The sequence below is a fragment of the Mustela lutreola genome, chromosome 1 (genome assembly GCF_030435805.1).
Source record: "Mustela lutreola isolate mMusLut2 chromosome 1, mMusLut2.pri, whole genome shotgun sequence".
Taxonomy (NCBI): Eukaryota; Metazoa; Chordata; class Mammalia; order Carnivora; family Mustelidae; genus Mustela; species Mustela lutreola.
The window spans coordinates 129,439,174-129,451,256 of NC_081290.1; the positions used below are offsets into that span (position 1 = coordinate 129,439,174).

General features: G+C 39.3%; 1 long non-coding RNA gene across 1 annotated transcript in view; it reads right to left on the minus strand.

The window, feature by feature from the left end:
• Positions 1–1,003: 1,003 nt before the first annotated feature.
• Positions 1,004–12,083, minus strand: part of LOC131831943 (uncharacterized) — a 30,206-nt gene continuing 19,126 nt past the window's right edge. The window contains exons 3-4 of the long non-coding RNA XR_009353872.1: positions 4,713–8,749; positions 1,004–1,210 (exon numbers count right to left, since the gene is read on the minus strand). This is a non-coding gene — a long non-coding RNA (uncharacterized LOC131831943). The remainder of the gene's footprint in view (positions 1,211–4,712; positions 8,750–12,083) is intronic.

A 12,083-nucleotide genomic window follows, 5' to 3' on the forward strand; every position in this document is an offset into this window, starting at 1 on the left:
CTTCTCACATGAACGGTAAGGCTACCCTTGTACTGGGATGCTCCCTAGTACATAGCCCTGAGCAATTTGTACTTTCAGTTTTGGAAGGTCCTTGAGCAAAGGTGTCTTGCTAGTTCCTCTCTCAGCAGACTTTCTTTTAAAACTCTGTCTTAAACAGTCTTTTCTGGTTACTATTACAAAATACTATAGATTGTGTGGTTTAAAAATAACAGACATTTATTCCTCTGGAGACTAAGAAGTCCAGAATCAAGACATCGGCAGATTCAATGTCTAGTGAGAGCCTACTTCCTGGTTTGTAGATGGTCATTGTAGATGGTCTGTCTTCATGTGGTAAAAGGTGCCAGGGATCTTTCTGGGGCCTCTTCTATAAGGGAAATGGTTGATAACTACTTGAAGTTTTATTGCCATGTGTTTGGGATAAATCCTGCCCTCATAACTCTGAGACTTGTGATCCCGTGAATGAGGGCTCTACCCTCATGATCCAATCACTTTCCAAAGGTCCTGTCCCCCTCCCTAAATACTCTCACATTGGGAATTAGGTTTCATTGTATGAATTGGCTGGGGCGGGGGGAGGGGGGAGTGTGGGGGGGCACACAGATGTTCAGTCTATAGCAACTGATAGCTGATTTTAAGTGTTTGACAATGAATAGAGACCCCATCGCAGCACCTGTTTTGGAGGGGGGGGGAGGGTAGAATCTATTCTCCATCTTTTCTTTCTTTCTTTCTTTCTTTTTTGGTTTTTAATTTTTTAGACACCTTAATTTGATTTTTTTCAGTGTTCCAAGATTCATTGTTTATGTACCACACCCAGTGCTCCATGCAATACGTGCCCTCCTTGATAGCCACCACCGGACTCACCCATCCCCCCACCTACTTCCATCTTCTAAATAAAAGTCCTGGATATATCTAGACAAGTTCTACACAACCTGAATTTCCTAGCATGAAGAAGAATGCCTTTTCAGTAGCTTTTCACAGTAAATAAAATTGAGATTTTTGATGTATTTATTCATTTAGTAAATTTTTTAAAAGTTGTTTTCCTTGGGGTGCCTGGGTGGCTTAGTCTGTTCAGCGATGGGCTCTTGGTTTCCATGCAGGTCATGATTTCGTGGTTGTGATGAGGTCGTGAGATCAAGCCCTGCTTTGGGCTCCACTCTCTTTTTCATATCCCCCTGCCCTCTCCACTGCTCACATGCTTTCTCTTTCACTGTCCCTAAAAGCAATAAAAAAGGAAATAAAAGTTGTTTTTTCTCTTTAGAACATAATCACCCTAATAATTGAGGGCATTTGTATTTTAGAGACTCAAAGTGTACAGACACAATATTGCTTTCCTTTTTCTCTAGGCATGGTTGGAAGGGAAATTATGTCATGTTAATTATGTGTTTATAAGTAATTTTAAATAGACAACCAAGGGGGATTTGTATCCCTATATTCATTGTACTTGAATAGGTTCTAACTGAAAACAAGTCTCAGATTTTAAGAAATGAAACTGGACTGATTAAAACACTGTGAAGTATAGAAAACCCATTTGGAGAGCTGATTGGTGTTGTCCTCTGTGAGTTCCAGGAAACAGGGAAAAATCCTATCAGAAAACATTGGATTTGACAAGAAAGGTAATCTAAAGAATTTATTGGAGAAATGAGCCATGGGTTTCTTTAGTAGGAAAAAATGCTGCATCTGAAGAAATAAGATTCAAGGAAGGCCTTCACGTGGTTGTGCTACCACTATATAGTGAGATTAACACTGAATTGCATTTTTCGTCTGACAGTTGTTCCCTTCCCCTCTCCCCTGCTTCTAGGCTGCATGACTCTACCTCCCAGCCCCCACAATCAAAACCAACCTCCTGCCTTCCTTTCCCAGACCTCAACTCCCCTTTGGCCTCACACCATGTTTTCTGGCTTCTTTTTTCCTTCCTAATGTTTACCTAATATATATATTCTGACAAATTACCTATATCAATCTAGACAACTTTCTAGAACAGTTGAGAAGGCAGGGAGAACAGATTATTAAATAGTTAAATGTTACTAAGTAGTTTCTCAAGGGAAACGGTTGATAACTACTTGAAGTTTTATTGCCACATGTTTGGGATAACTCCTGCCCTCATAACCCTGAGACTTATGAAGATCATTTCAAACAAGCGACTATCAATCTTTTATAGATAGCATCTTTATGTGTTCTGCCCCTCTTCTCAGGGTAGGGTGGTTGCCATGGAAACAATGACAACGGCTAAATGCAGCTAAAAATATTTGCTGTGATCTATGCCACATGTTAAACACGGTTCTTCCTTTCCTTCGAAGCGGGAATGAGGTAATCTGAAGAGGGAGGAGCATTCTAAAGACTTTATAACACATTCATGTTAACTGCAAGGATCATGTCTTGCAATTTTGCTATTATGTTGGACCTTATTATGCCCATTTCATGGGTAAGGAAATTGAGGTCATGAGAATTTAAACTACTTCCTAAGGGTCACACATGTAGGATTTAAACTGGGGCAAGTCTGAGGTCAGAGTCCTTTCTCTCATGTGACCCCCAGTCATTAGTGACTCCATATGTATCTTTACTTCCCTCATTACCTAGTTCTTTCTCAATGTTGCTAAATATCTGCTACATTTGTGACTCCACATACATAGTCCTATTCATAAGCCTAAAATTGTTTTAGCAAAATTTAAAATTTCTCAGTCTTCCAAAATTCTAGTTCCATTTTACACAACTTTCAATTCCCAGAAATATGACATATTACATAACTAGAGAAATGTTTTGCTATAAAACACCTGTTACTGCTGAAAAAGAATAACTAGTACACAGCTGATTTGTAAAGGGATACCTGCAGGAGAGAAAAGTAATTAGTAGAGGAGCTGTGGGAGCTGCAGTCCTGTCGAGGGGTTGCCGGTGTGGTGGGAAAATATGTGCTTTTCTAGATCGAGGAGTTTGGATTTAAATGTCCTAGGGATGTGAGTTCTCTGGTCTCATGCAAGAGAGTAGAAATCAGTAAATCTGCATGAATTCAGGAACCCGCCCCCCTCCAAAGCTGAGTCCTTAGTGAAAGCATGGACTATCAAACAAACAAACAAACAAACAAAAAACAAAAACAACTCCTGAGTAGCACCTTGAGTCCGCAAAAAAACTTGTCAGCTTAGAATCAAGGTGGAAGGAAATGGTCTCTTCCCTGAGTATCTAGACCTTATGGCTGCTCTTACTCCAGCTTAGGATTTGAATTTATACCAGGGTGTGGCAAACATTTTCTGTGAAAGAGCCAGATGGTAAACACTATCAGCTTTCTGGGACTTAGAGTCTCTAATGAAGACTCAGTTAGACTCAACTCTGCCATTGTAGAAGGAAAGTTGCAGCAGACAATAGGTAGATAAATGAGCACCTTTGTGTTTTGATAAAACTTTATTTATAAAAATAGATGGTGGTTTGCTGAATGCTGATTAATACTATCTCTCTGGACCAAGTCTCTCTAAGTCAAAAAAGTGATAGAAAAATTGGTCCTGTCCAGTGAAAACCCTAAGGCTTCTGGAAGAAGCAAACATAAAAACTGTTGTGAAAGGGACACCTCGCTTGCTCAGGCTGTCAGGGATTCCCATGCTGAAGAGGAACACACATTCCCAAATACAAAGCATACAAGGAAATAGTTCGCCAAGTCTGAGAGTCAGTGAGTACGACACAACAATTTAGGGATTAGGTTACCTGAGAACTTCAGATAACAGAACTATTAAATAGGGACTATAAAGTAAATATAATGTGATTAATGGCATAAAAGAAAGGCTTTAAAGTAGGAGAAAATAATAAAGAGTCTATGAAAAACCAACATACAGATTTGAAAGAAATAATTGAATACAATTTCAATAAATGAAAACTTGAAGTAATTGAAATGAAATATTAATAGAAAGGTTAAAGAGCAGAAATGAGACTTGATAAACTACAAAGTAGGCCTGAGGAAATTACCCATATGTCATCACTTGGAGGGAGGAAGAGATGGAAAATGTAAGAGAGAAGTAAATTGGAGTCGCACAGCCGGCTCACTCACTAGAGAATGTGTCTTGATCTTGGAGTTGTGAGTTCAAGCTCCATGGTGTGTGTAGAGTTCACTTAAAAAAATAAAATAATTAAACATATCTGTTCTCTTCTTAAAAAGAGAGAGAGAGAAAGAGAGCAAGAGGTCAATTGGGATGGAGAAGAAAATGAAAAGGTCTAACTTTCAACCACCCTTATAAAACATTTGGGTCTGTAAAAAGAAAGAATGAAGAGAATGGGAGAAATGTAATATTTAGAAAGAACACCTGAAGAACTTTGAGAATTGCTAAAAGACATAGTCCTTAGATTCATGATTCCCAGTGAGTTCCAAGCAGTATAAATAAAAAATACATTTTAGTGAGATTTCAGAACAAAGAGAATAGTTTAAAAGTAAGAACAACAAAGGAATGATAATTGAAATGACACCCGACTTCTTACATAAGAACAGAAGCCAAAGACAGTGGATTAATTTCAAAGTACTAAAAGAATGTCTATGTCAGAATTCTAGATCAAGCTAGACAATCATTTGAAGGTGAGAAAAAAAATGAATATTTTAGATTCCCACTTTATACCACAGATCATCTTATTCTTAAAGCTCCCTCTTCCTCCTTTCCTCTGCTTCCTCTTTATCGCTTTCCTTTAAGTTAGGATGGCTCTGTTCCTTCCTACCACACTGTGAACATTCCAAGAAATCTTACCCTTGGCTTTCTGCTCTTTGTCATCTACCCCAAGGCTTGGATTCTTTGTGACTTGCAGATTCTTTGGCCCATATCTCACGAAATCTCTAGTCCTGGGTCATAAGGCAAAAGGAAATGTCTAGTCGATCATATGACTAGAGTTGTTTAGAGTAACATTGGCCAATCCCCAGCTTTCCACGCAGCCAACAGTGGCCAAACTGGGTATTCTTTCCAGCGTCCTTGCATCTTTCAAGGCCATCACCAACTTCCCGTTACCTCCCAGTAAAAGTCATGAGGTAGTGCCTCTCTTTCCCGCAATTCTCATAACCAGTCTGTTACTACAGTTCATTATATTTATTTAGAATAAAAATTTATTCTTATTATACCTCCATCTAATTCAAGTATTTTGTCTCTATATTCTTGAAAAAGTCCATAGTCTTCACTGAGCTCCCTGATTTCCGTCTCTGTCTCTTCTGATCTAGTCTGAAGACTATATGGCCCCGTTACTAACACACTCTTCTTGATAATAACCTCTCAGCTTTTCATTCTTTGTAAGTAGAGTTTTAGCTTTATCACGGTGGCATTGAAATGCCCCTATATTATGGACCTGTAGTTTGAACTCACTTTATTGATGTTGTAATTCCCCTGAACTACTTCCCACATTTTATTCTGGACCATTCTGTTTTTCCTTCCTTACCTATATTTTGGTTTCCTGTCTTAGATTTCACTACCTCAGGACCTTGTTTTGCTCTATGCCAAGACTGAAATGTTACCTGATAACTGTATGAGCCCTCGAAGTAACATAATTATATTATAATAGGGGCTTTATAAGGATTCTGTGTATGTGTGTGTTCCACATCTTTACCTAAATAAAAAGCCTGAACTTGAAGATTGGTTTTAATAGGGAGGACTTCAGAAAAATGGGCAGACTAAGGGAAAGGATATTCTGGGAAAGAGAGATCCTTTGTGGTTCCCCAAATCACAGCACTAGAGGAGGTCTCTATTATTTGGTTTATTCTGGATTTAATGGCTGAGCCCAATAGATTAAAGTTCCTTGATGATTAAAAACAGCAGCAACAATATCTGCTATCAATTTTGCATCTCATTGCCCCCTCTCTATATCCAATTTTGGGTACAGAGAAGGTATTTACAACATGCTGGTTGAATAAATACCCAGGTAGTGTTTTTGAGGACTGTAACACAATTTTATGAATCGTCCACTTGAGTTGATGTAGATCCTTTGGGAGCCCCTCCAGGGCTCATAACACAATACCTCTGAGCAGATCTTTCATCTTCTCAATTACCATCCCCACCATGTTGGTCCCTCCTAGAATCAATTTCCTTCTAAGAAAAATTAAATAAAAATATTAAATCCTAGCTCTGGCTCCTTTCAGTTTCTCCTGGGATAATTTTGAAATTAAGGAATGGCAGAAGTCTTTAGGAAGTGTAGGTTTATGCTTTTAACTTATTTTCTGTCAAGCATTGACACACCTTGATGTAAAATCAGTATTTTTCTTATGATTTTTAACAGCTAATTTTTATCAATATAACCATGATATGTTTATTTTTTTTCTTCAGTTGCTTTTTCATCCCCATGAGGCAGACAGCTGAAATACTTAATACAAAGTGGAACAGTCTTAACTAACATTTTAAATTTTGTCCCCATTTTGTTAGACTCTGACATTCACAAAAGTGGTTTCCACCTGTCTCTCTCAGTCTATGGGAAGGCTTTGGAACCACAACAGTACGTCATGTGTTTAGTGCCGCAGAGGACAAAGCATGTAATATTTTAAGCACCATTACTCTAAAAGAAGACAATGACTGCTGACCTCTTGCGAGACACCAGCAAAGAGGTGGTACGCTTTTTTTTTTTTAAAACAACAATTAATTATGACAGAAGGACTTAGACGGGGGGAAAAGGACAGATGGTTCTTGTTTCAATCTGCCTCTAACCTGAATTATCATGCCCTCCCATAAATAGGATGTGTGTATCAAAACTGTGAGAAAAAATGAACCATTAGAGATAAAAATCTGTAATAGTTTATACTACTAAATTGTTTAAAACCACAATTTAATGATGAGTGCATTTATAATACTGTGAATACAGCAGAGTCAGAAACACTTTTGAACATCAACAGTCATCATGTATTTACTGACTCAAAGGTAATATAGGTACTGAGGAATGACAGAATGTAAATATGTTTTCAGTTATTTTTTGAGGCACAGTTTAATCCAACCATCATATTATCTGATATGATCTTGACAATTCCATTTTATGCTTATGTTACTTTAATAGTTCACTAAGCTTTGACTTATATGGAAAAAAGTTTTCTGAAAGATGATTAAGCTTTAATGCCAGGTGGTCCCTGGACATTTTCAAATGTAAAGATACATGTACGGTTTGGAAGAATCTTAAATTATTCAACCAAAGCATAGATATGTGAATATTTTGTCAAGTTGTAGATATTTCCTTGCTTCTCCATACATCCTTACATCTTACTGGATTGTCCTCAACATGGCGATCTGTAAGTAATGTGGTCTGCAGGGAAGGGCGCTCTAAAACAGAGAGAGGCTTTTATCACTTCAATGTGTGTATACCCATGTAATCAGAATGTCCAGGGTTCGGAAAGATAGGGTGATAATTCTTTGGAGAGGAGAGTACATGTTTGTGTGATTATTCGGTTTTTTTTTTTTTTTTTTTTTTTGAATGCTTCAGAAGGGAGAGTTGCCAAGCAGGAATTCCTCTCCTGAGGACTCTGGATGCCGTGCCCTAATCGTTCTTTCTGGAGCCATGCCAAGCCTCAGTGGTCGATGATGATGATGAGCCCTACTGGCAATGGGGTTTTCAGAAAGAACAATCAAAACAGACACCAGTTGTTGCCCCATGGATGGAGTCCAAGGAACATTTTTGTCTCTAGATGATCAAAGCATGGTCTGATAGGCTATGAATACAATAATTGGTATAATTAGCCAATAATTTTGCAGCAAAAAAAAATGTCATGAGTGACCATTAGCTAGTTCATCTACAAGCTAATACTGGTGGGGTGGGGATGGAGAAAGAATTTTGAACCTTAAATTTTTTTATGGATGTCAGAGTTATTTCTGGCTTTAGTTGTAGCTGGACTAATGTAAAGGCGACAGTGCATAGGTCATGTCATTAGAGAATCCTGTGAGGTGGCTGGTAGGACTTGTGCACGGTTTCTGGTACCTCAGTTCCAATTGTCCAGAGTGACCTTTCCTTTGAGGCTTTATGGAAGCCAAAGGGCTAGGGGAGGGGAGTGGCCTGGGTTTTACAGGTTCTATTATTTGCCCACAAGAAAGAAGAGTCAGAACACCTGCCACCTCTCATGATCAAGAAGCGACACAGCTATTTCTATTAAACTAAACCAAACATACGGGGCAGCAATGACAAACTCACTGTGAAAGAAAATGAAGCAAGTTCCTGGGTATAGGTCCTTCCCAAGCCTGAAAACTAACTTTGGAACATCCCTAATATGTGAGTCATTGCCCCCTTCCTGTTCACATTGGCTATCTGAGAATTCTTGTTTCTTTTGTCACTATGAGGAAAACAATTGTCTTTCTCTGTTGGCCCAGTAGGAGAGGATACTGGAGCATTTTATGCCTACTTTCCAAACTGGGCAGTTGTGGTGGACAGCAGTTTGGGAAATAGGGAGATATTCCAGCATCCTGGGTTGCAGGGTGGAATGTTGCTGTTTTCCCTCAGGAACAGCAGGGAACTAGAATTTTTCGGTGTGGCTACATGAGGGTTAGTAGGTTTACAAGCCCTGCTAGAAACCAAACTACCATCTTTAACATTCTTTCCCTAGAAATAGTTTCTTCTAAGTTCCAAATGAATTCACAAATGTCCATTTAGGGAGGGGAAAAAATAGCAGTTGATAAATTGAGGAAAACTTGGATTTGGATGTCTTGCGTGTCCATCCTCTTCTTGGGGAACAGGTTTCCAATATTCTCTGGCCCTCCTTCAGGGCTATTTATTTTTAAAAAAAGGTTTTGTTCCTCCTCCACTGTTGGTGGGAATGCAAGCTGGTGCAGCCACTCTGAAAAACAGCATGGAGGTTCCTCAAAATGTTGAAAATATGACCCAGCAATTGCACTATTGGGTATTTACCCTAAAGATACAAACGTAGTGATCCAAAGGGGCACGTGCACCCAAATGTTTATAGCAGCAATGTCCACAATAGCCAAACTATGGAAAGAACCTAGATGTCCATCAACAGATGAATGGATCAAGAAGACGTGGTATATATACACAATGGAATACTATGCAGCCATCAAAAGAAAAGAAATCTTGCCATTTGCGACAACATGGATGGAATTAGAGCATATCATGCTTAGCGAAATAAGTCAAGCAGAGAAAGACAACTATCATATGATCTCCCTGATATGAGGAAGTGGTGATGCAACATGGGGGCTTAAGTGGGTAGGAGAAGAATAAATGAAACAAGATGGGATTGGGAGGGAGACAAACCATAAGTGACTCTTAATCTTACAAAACAAACTGAGGGTTGCTGGGGGGAGGGGGTTTGGGAGAAGGGGGTGGGATTATGGACATTGGGGAGGGTATGTGCTTTGGTGAGTGCTGTGAAGTGTGTAAACCTGGTGATTCACAGATCTGTACCCCTGGGGATAAAAATATATGTTTATAAAAAATAAAAAATTAATTTAAAAAAAAGGAAAAAAAATAAATAAAAAAAGGTTTTGTTCATTTATTTGACACATAGAGAGAAAGAGAGAACACGCACAAGCAGGGGAGCGGCAGGCAAAGGCAGAGGGAGAAGCAGGCTCCCTTCTGTGCAGGGGGACCAACGCGGGACTCAATCCCAGAACCCTGGGATCATGTCCTGAGCAGAAGGCAGAGGCTTTACCCACTAAGCCACCCAGGTGCCCCAAGATTATTTCCTGATTTTTTCTGTTATGGTATTTTAATCATGTTCATTGTTAATCTTACAGATTCTTATGTCAGTGTCCCCAGTTCTTCCCAAGAGAACCACTTCACCAGTAATGATATAAATGCTCAATAACTAAACTTAGAATTTTAGTGAAGAGATGTTCTTTGATAAACACAATGAAAAATCGTGGGTTGTGTTGGCTTACTGCTTCTAAACATAGGAAGGTAAACTATTATTAATATTTATAAACCATTTCCTATTTTTTCAAAGGCTTTGTTAGCCTCACAATGGCTCTGCCAAAGAAGTGGGTGACAAGAATTGTTAATACATAGCAAATCACTGTAACAGAATATACACCGCATTCGTCTTTTGTGCCACCTTTGTACTTTTCTTGAATCCGTACAATGTCACACCTATGGAGGGAGGTTACTGTATTTAGGAAAAATAAATTTTCTTCTATTATTCTACCTAATATTCATTGATCTCTCCAACCAAGAAAAAAACAAGTAAGTAAAATTCGACAGTGGGTAGTAAAACCAAAATACCATTATTAATCATTGTTACCTAACCATACTAGTTAATTTAAAAATGAGAAGAAATGGAAGTTCTTCTTTCTTTGCACACCCATTGTCATCCCCCCCCCTCCCAGTCCAGACATTTTCCCCCCTGGGAAATAATCTGGACCCAGAATATGTCCAAAACACCTCCTGAAGCAAACTGAATTTCAGTAGAGGCTTTCTGGAGGCTCCTGGTAATAAAACGTCCCATTGATTTTGATGTATATATAGATGAGGACATTTTTAGCAATTTCCGGCCAGTATTGCTGACTTCTGAATTCTTAGAAACAACTGGATTCAAATAGTAGAAACACACCAATTTGCAAAGTGTTTGCCATTGTTTTAACTAGTACCTTTTTTGAATCTTCTTCTTCCCCTCCTTTTGCTTCTTCTTCTTCTTCCTCCTCCTGCTCCCCCTCCACCCCTTCTCCTTTAGTTGCATGTAACAGAAACTCCAATATGTTCAAGGAAAAAAACTACAATGTATTTGTTCACATAATGGTGAAGGCAACTGTAGAAGAGAGCCGGAGCGACTGGGGGCTCAGAGTTTGGGATTGGGCACAGTGATTCCCAGGCCTCTTCTTAGTGTCCTCTCTCAGTTGTTCCTACCTGTCTCTGCTGAATTCCATTCTGCAGAAGGCTCTGCTGGGCATAGGGAGGACGGTGGCAGAGAATCCCAGTGTTACAATGAACGGTCTTTAGTTCAGGAAGAAGAGGCCTCTTTTTCCTCTAATTTGAGAAATTCTAGGTGAAGAATCTCTATCATTTGGCTTAAATTACAGCTTCACCACAGGAACAAATCATTATTGGGGGGGGTGGTTACAGAGTTGGCCTACCGGGTCCGGGGGTGGTGGCTCCAGTGAGGAATATGGGATGGGCACATATTTTCTAATCTCAACAGAAGGAGACGGTTTACTAGAAGAAGGAGGATTTTAAAACTGGATATTAACTACACAGTCCATTACATTATTTCCATAAGGAACTGGTATCAGTCAGGGGGTCAGAACAGGCAACGTGAGACACATACTGGCTAATTTGAAAAGTTCTTTTTTTTTTTTTTTTAAGATTTTATTTATTTATTTGACAGACACAGATTACAAGGAGGCAGAGAGGTAGACAGAGAGAGAGGGGGAAACAGGCTCCCTGCCAACGCAGGGCTCGATCCCAGGACCCCAGGACCATGACCTGAGCTGAAGGCAGAGGCTTTACCCACTGAGCCATTCAGGCGTCCCTGAAGAGCTCTTAATAAAGGACTTTTTACAAAGGGGTGATTTCACAGTTACTTCTGATTATTTTTGTAATTGTTCTTATTTCTCTTCGTTGAAACACATTTACTAGAATATTAAAGGAAAAACTAGTGTATTAAGAAAAAAATTACCTGGGGCCCTGGGTGGCTCAGTCAGTGGAGCATCTGACTCTGATTAAGGGTCAGATGAGACCCTTAAGGGTGTGTGATCTTGGAGTACTGAGATCAAGCCCTAAGCAGCCTCCCTGTTCAATGGGGAGTCTGCTTCTCCCCCTGTTCCTCCCCAACCCTCAGCCCCCAGCCCCTGCTTGTGCTCTCTCTCAGATAAATAAATAAAATCTTTTTCAAAAAGAGAGAAAGAGAAAAGAAAAAAATTTCCTAGGGCGTGTGGTGGCTCAGTCAGTTAAGTGGCAGACCCTTGATTCCGCTCAGGTCTTGGTCTCGGGAGTTCCTGGGATTGAGCTCCGTGTTAGGTTCCATACTCAACATGGATTCATTCACTCTTTCTCTCTGCTACTCCCCCCTGCTCTCTTTCTCTAAAATAAATAAACAAATTTTTAAAAAATCCTTATAAAATAGACATTTTTATCCACAAATTGAATACATCTCATTATTTAAAACATAAAAAAAGTAGGGGCGAAATCCAGATGTCCATAAAAAAAGTATTATATAAACAGTA